Below are 5,518 nucleotides of genomic sequence, written 5' to 3' on the forward strand. Positions count from 1 at the left end.
CCCAGGTGTCAGTAGCTAACATGGACTGGCATTCCATCCTTTGTGAGAACGGTAACAGGAAGACATGTGGCAATGAGTGGGTTTCAGTGGGAATGTGGGAAGTACTTCTTCATGCTCTAGGACCAGGAGTCTTAATTTCTTATAGAAAAAAAAAAAAAAAAAGACCATTGTTTCATCTATGTAAATTTACCAGAAAATAAATTGTTTCTCATCATTAAAATTTTATAATAATTAAGGTTTAGAATGTATTCAATGTTATATTTAAGCCATTTGCATATTTAAGTCACATCTTTTTTTATGTATTATTAGATATTTTCCTGTCCTATTAAGTATAGTATTCTGGACAAAATAGAAACTCTTATGGAACCCATTGATAAATTTCAATTGTTCCAGTTTTACTGTGAACACAAGACCGTGTTTTTCTAACTGTGGATCTTCAATCAGCTATTTCTCAGCATAAGCTTCTAGCACAATAGTCCAATTGAGGTGTTTCTGTATTCTAGGGACACAGATGACCAAGTTTGTTAAATTAAAAGAAAATTCTTTATCACTGTATGTCAGTAAGCTTTCAACTAAGGAAGACTTCTTTTCCTGAGGGTTCAAGCATTTTAATGTTGCCATGGTTCTGATCAATTTCCAGAATATTTACAGAGCATCTATTAAGTGCCAGGCATGGGGGAGTTGGCTATAAGCATGTCCTTTCGATGAGCTAAATGCTACCGAACTCAAATACTTTGGGAAGCAGGGAGACAGTTTTCAGCATTTTTGCCCAAGCCTTTTGCATCTCCTAGAACTCCTGCTTTTTTAAGATTTTCTACCTCCTTCTGCATCAGCGGAGGAATAGACATGATCTCTGGAGACTTCCAATTTTAGAGTCAAAAGCATGGTGTTTTCTGTGGCCTGGTATCCTTTGCAGCCCTTAGATCCTCCTGGGTCAAGTCCTGAAATGACAGTATGAAGAGTTCTGACCCAGATCTCCACATAAGGAAGTTCATCTGTGAGTTTCACATCTAAAGTAAGATGGATCATTCTTAGTTTCTCTAAGTTTGCCTGCCCCATATGTTTGCTCAAAATAAAACCTCACATGAATTTGGGTTGACCAAATTTATAAAAATATATAGGAATGGCAAACATGAAAGGAGACAAGGGATTTTTCCATCATCAGTTAACCTTAAATCCTGCATGGAATAAAAACATACAAACAAACACACTCCCAGTCTTACAGTTTCCCCTGACTCTTCAATTTCCCCTTTTAGGAAAGATCAATGATTTAAATCTTGGCTCTTTTTAGAAGTAATTCTCTAGCACAGTTAAATTATATATGTAATATATATTCCTCCACTATATATATATATATATATATATATATATATATATATATATATATATATTCCCAACTAATGTATAGCACTGAGTTCAATTGAATTTAAAAGGCACAGTGAACAGACACTGATTTTGCAAAGTCTCATCCCAAACAGGCATTTAATACTTTTAACTAATCTAATTTCTATAATATTATAAGTCAGCTTCATTTAAACAGAAAGTTGAAGCAAATATGATTTAAAAGAATCTGTGGGAAATTTGTAAATCAAAGGCAACATATCAGGGACATACTTTTTCTCCAAAATGGCTAATCAGAGACTGTAAAATGCAAAAAGAATGTGCCATAATTTGACATTTCAATAATGGCTATTAATCATAGCCTTTATTTTATATTTTACTACTAGAGGCCCAATGCATGAAATTCACACAAGAGTAGACCTTCCTTCCCCCGGCTACCCCCTGGCACCAGGGACCTGGGCTTCCCTCTGGTACCCAGGACCCAGGCTTTCCTCCCAGCCCTGGCTTCATCCAGAAGGTCCTTGGGAAGGACAACTGGTTTAATTAGCATAATACACTTTTATTATTATTGATTGAAAGAAAAGCCATTTAAATTCTATTTGAAAATGATCATGAACAGTTTATTTTCTGACTTGGGTTTTTGAGGCTCCCCATGGACCCTCCTGCCATAAGATTCTGGATCTCTGACTCAGCCCTGTTGTAGAGGTCTATCCATCTGTAGTCTCAGAGTGGAAGTAGTTCATATCCCATCTTATCTTCAATTCCACTTCAAACTAAAAAGGCTTTTGCTAAAAATAATCTGGAACAGAAAAGATATTGTGCAAGGCACTAAAATGTATCCTGTGGAAAGAAAAAAATAGGTGAACTAGTTTCTATCTATTTTTATTTATTTTCTTAAAAATTTATTTTCATGTAATAAAAGGGGAAATTTAGAAAAAATATTTAAAGAAATAAAGTTGTGTTAATTTTTTTGACTAATATGGAAACTTTAAGTGAAACTGTTATAACTTTCTCCTCCAGGATGCCTAGAATTAATTGAAAAATAGAATTTCAAAACTGTTAGAATTAAGAGAAAATTGCTTTCTATTTTCTTTAGAGACATGTATACAGCACCCTTAATTTTTTAAAAATCACATTATAAAGCTTCAGAACTATTTTCAGGATAGTTTATTTACTTCTTGATTAATTTTTGGAGCTGTTCTGGGTAAAATTAAAGTGGCTTCAGACATTTAAAAAAACAAACAACTAGAAACCCAGAATGCCACTGCTTTTGTCATATGAATGACAGTGACTTGAAATCCTTTAGATTCAGGAAGCTATGTGCTCAGGTTAACTCAGCGATGAGGCCTTATCTGCAGACAGAGGGGCAAAGGCGGGCTCTCAGGGTATCCTTACAGCTGAGCAGCTATTCCTAATGCCAGGGCCTCCACCTGACCATCTGTCATGCAGAGACAGGACACAGTGTGGTACTTAGCCTGCTGCGGAGCAGGTCTCAGAACCTGCCTCTAACAGTTGAGCTACATGCCCCTCTGGGCTGACTCAGGGATCCAGAATCTCATAGCAGGAGGGACGATGGGGAGCCTAGAAAACCAAGGTCAGGAAATAAACTGTTCTCCATTTAGGAGCCAGGACACAGACTACAAAACTTTATAATTTAATTTTTATCATTTTTATCTTTGGACTTGACTTACCTTGCTTATTTACCTTTTCCCATTTCCTGAACTTGTTAACTGCAACACACACACACACACACACACACACACACACACACAGACATGCACACACACACACACACACACACACACACACTATGAAAAAAAGAAGGGGGAAAAGTTACCTTACAAATATGCTATTATAAAGCACAATTGAGTGAGGAGAAAATATTCCCAATCAGTACCATCAGTGTGACCTTCGGGCAGAGGGAGCTGTTGGGTTTCTCCATTTTGCCCAAAAGATAAGTAAGAAGAGCCTTTCAAAAGCTAAGCTCCCCTTCACAAGTGCACATTGGGAAATTCCAAATAGAATTCTTTCTTTTTTCATTTTCCTTCTTTCCTATCCCCCTCCCTCCCTCCCTCCCTTTCTCCCTTCCTCCCTTTCTTCCTCCCTCCTTCCTTCCTTTCTTCCTTTTTTCTTTCCTTTTCTTCCCTTTCCTTTCCTTTGTTTTTCCCTCCCCCTGTACCTCCTTTCCTCCCTTTCTTCCTTTTTTTTTCTCTCTCTCTTTCCAAAAACATCAGCTCAAGCAAGAGGTAGTTTCTCTGCCCAAGGCGAAAATCTTGTTTGCAGGAAGTGGTTCCTACATCGGCTAGGGCTGGGCCGGGAGCCCTAAAAAGGAAGAAAGTAAATGGGAGAGACTGACCTTAAAATGATTGTGTGAAAAGAGAGAAAGGGGCCAATTTTTGACCAGCTATATCCAAGAGTAGAAACTTGAGGAGAAAGAGAAATCTTCATACAGATCTCTGAGATGTATTTATGTATGTGTATCTCAAGGGACTCATTGTTATTGTGATCACATTAAATGTAAGATCTAGTATTTGATTTGCCTACCTGCAACTCTGAATGAACTGGTACCTTCTAACATCACACTTTCATAGTAAAAAACAAACAAACAAAGCACACATCAGTACAATTCCCACCCCAAGACAGCCCACATCTTAGATTAGCTGGGTGAGACAATGATCTTTAAAATATATCCACACACATTTTCCATTCAGGCAAATACTGGAAATAAGATTGGAGAACAATGACCTGTCCTTTGGAAATATTAGGACAATATCATATGATCTCACTTACATGTAAATGAAGTCCCAGGATAAGAAAAGAATCTGGGTGGAAGAAAATATTTGGAGACAATGACCAAAAATATTTGAAGACAGTGATGAAAACCTAAAGATCTATAATAAGAAACCCAATGACCTCAAGCAGGATATGCTTTCTTCCAGCTACTAATTCAGCAATTCATTTAATATTTGCTGACCACGTATTCATTTAGCATTTATTTAGTGCTTGTTGTGTTGTGCAAGAGGGAGGCAACAGCTGAAGATGGCACAATCTTTGCCATATTTAACAATTTATGTTACAATACCCAGTACTCTAAACACTAACCAAATTTTTATTGAGCACTTCAAATGTAGGTAGTATAACATGAGGAAATTATAATATTTTGGATAAAATAAAATCTATTACAGAAATTAATTTAAACTGTTTCTTTTCATTACTTAAAACTATTAGTAAAAAATTTAAAATTTGACACGTAGCTTAGACTGTGTATTATATATAACACTGACTTAGATCATAATCTAATTGTAAGATAGAGTCCATACATCTCAAATTAGATACATTGGGAATGGACACATTTTATTAATATTCTTACTTTGTAAGTATCACTTTTATCTAGTATAGTTTTGATTTTTTTTAAAACTTGTTTTAACTTGTGTTTCTATAGAGGAACCAGAAACATAGGAAGTATCAAAAAAATCTGTCAATAATAACTAACAACAGATTATTCTGAACTCACTATAAGACAGTTGGGGCTTTGAAGTTATCAGTTTGGAATACTTCAACTCTTTATCTCATGATCCACAACAGTGAAAAGAAGTATGATTTGGTCTGTTTATTTCACATGGTTCTTTTGAGCATGTAATGAGGAACATTAAAAATGCTTAAAAACTCAAGTTTTATGTACAATGGAACCTATTTAACCTACCACTTTTTATTTTTTTATGTTTTACTCATTTAGCACATATTTTTTACTTTTTATTTGATAGACATTAAATTAAGCAGAAAACTTATAACTATAATCATCAAAAACTCTGCCCAATAAAGCATTTTTATTAAAGTTAGCTTTCATAGGTACTATTAAGCTAAATTAAAGAGAAACTGTTGAAAAGAAAATATTAAAGCGGTTTGTTCATTTATTTGAGCATGTGCTGTATGCCAAACTGTATACGATTAGACACTGGAACACAGCAGTTTACATGATCTATGTGATTTTTCTCTCACAGAACTAATAGTCCTGTGCATGGTATTTCCTTTGCAGGGTTAGGTTTGATTTTTATTTTATTTTATAGATTTCAATTAAAAAAAATATCTTCACCCAAGAATATTTTTTATTGATGAGTGTGTGTGTGTGTGTGTGTGTGTGTGTGTGTGTGAGAGAGAGAGAGAGAGAGAGAGAGAG

This window comes from Pipistrellus kuhlii, unplaced genomic scaffold (genome assembly GCF_014108245.1).
Source record: "Pipistrellus kuhlii isolate mPipKuh1 unplaced genomic scaffold, mPipKuh1.p scaffold_m20_p_10, whole genome shotgun sequence".
Taxonomy (NCBI): Eukaryota; Metazoa; Chordata; class Mammalia; order Chiroptera; family Vespertilionidae; genus Pipistrellus; species Pipistrellus kuhlii.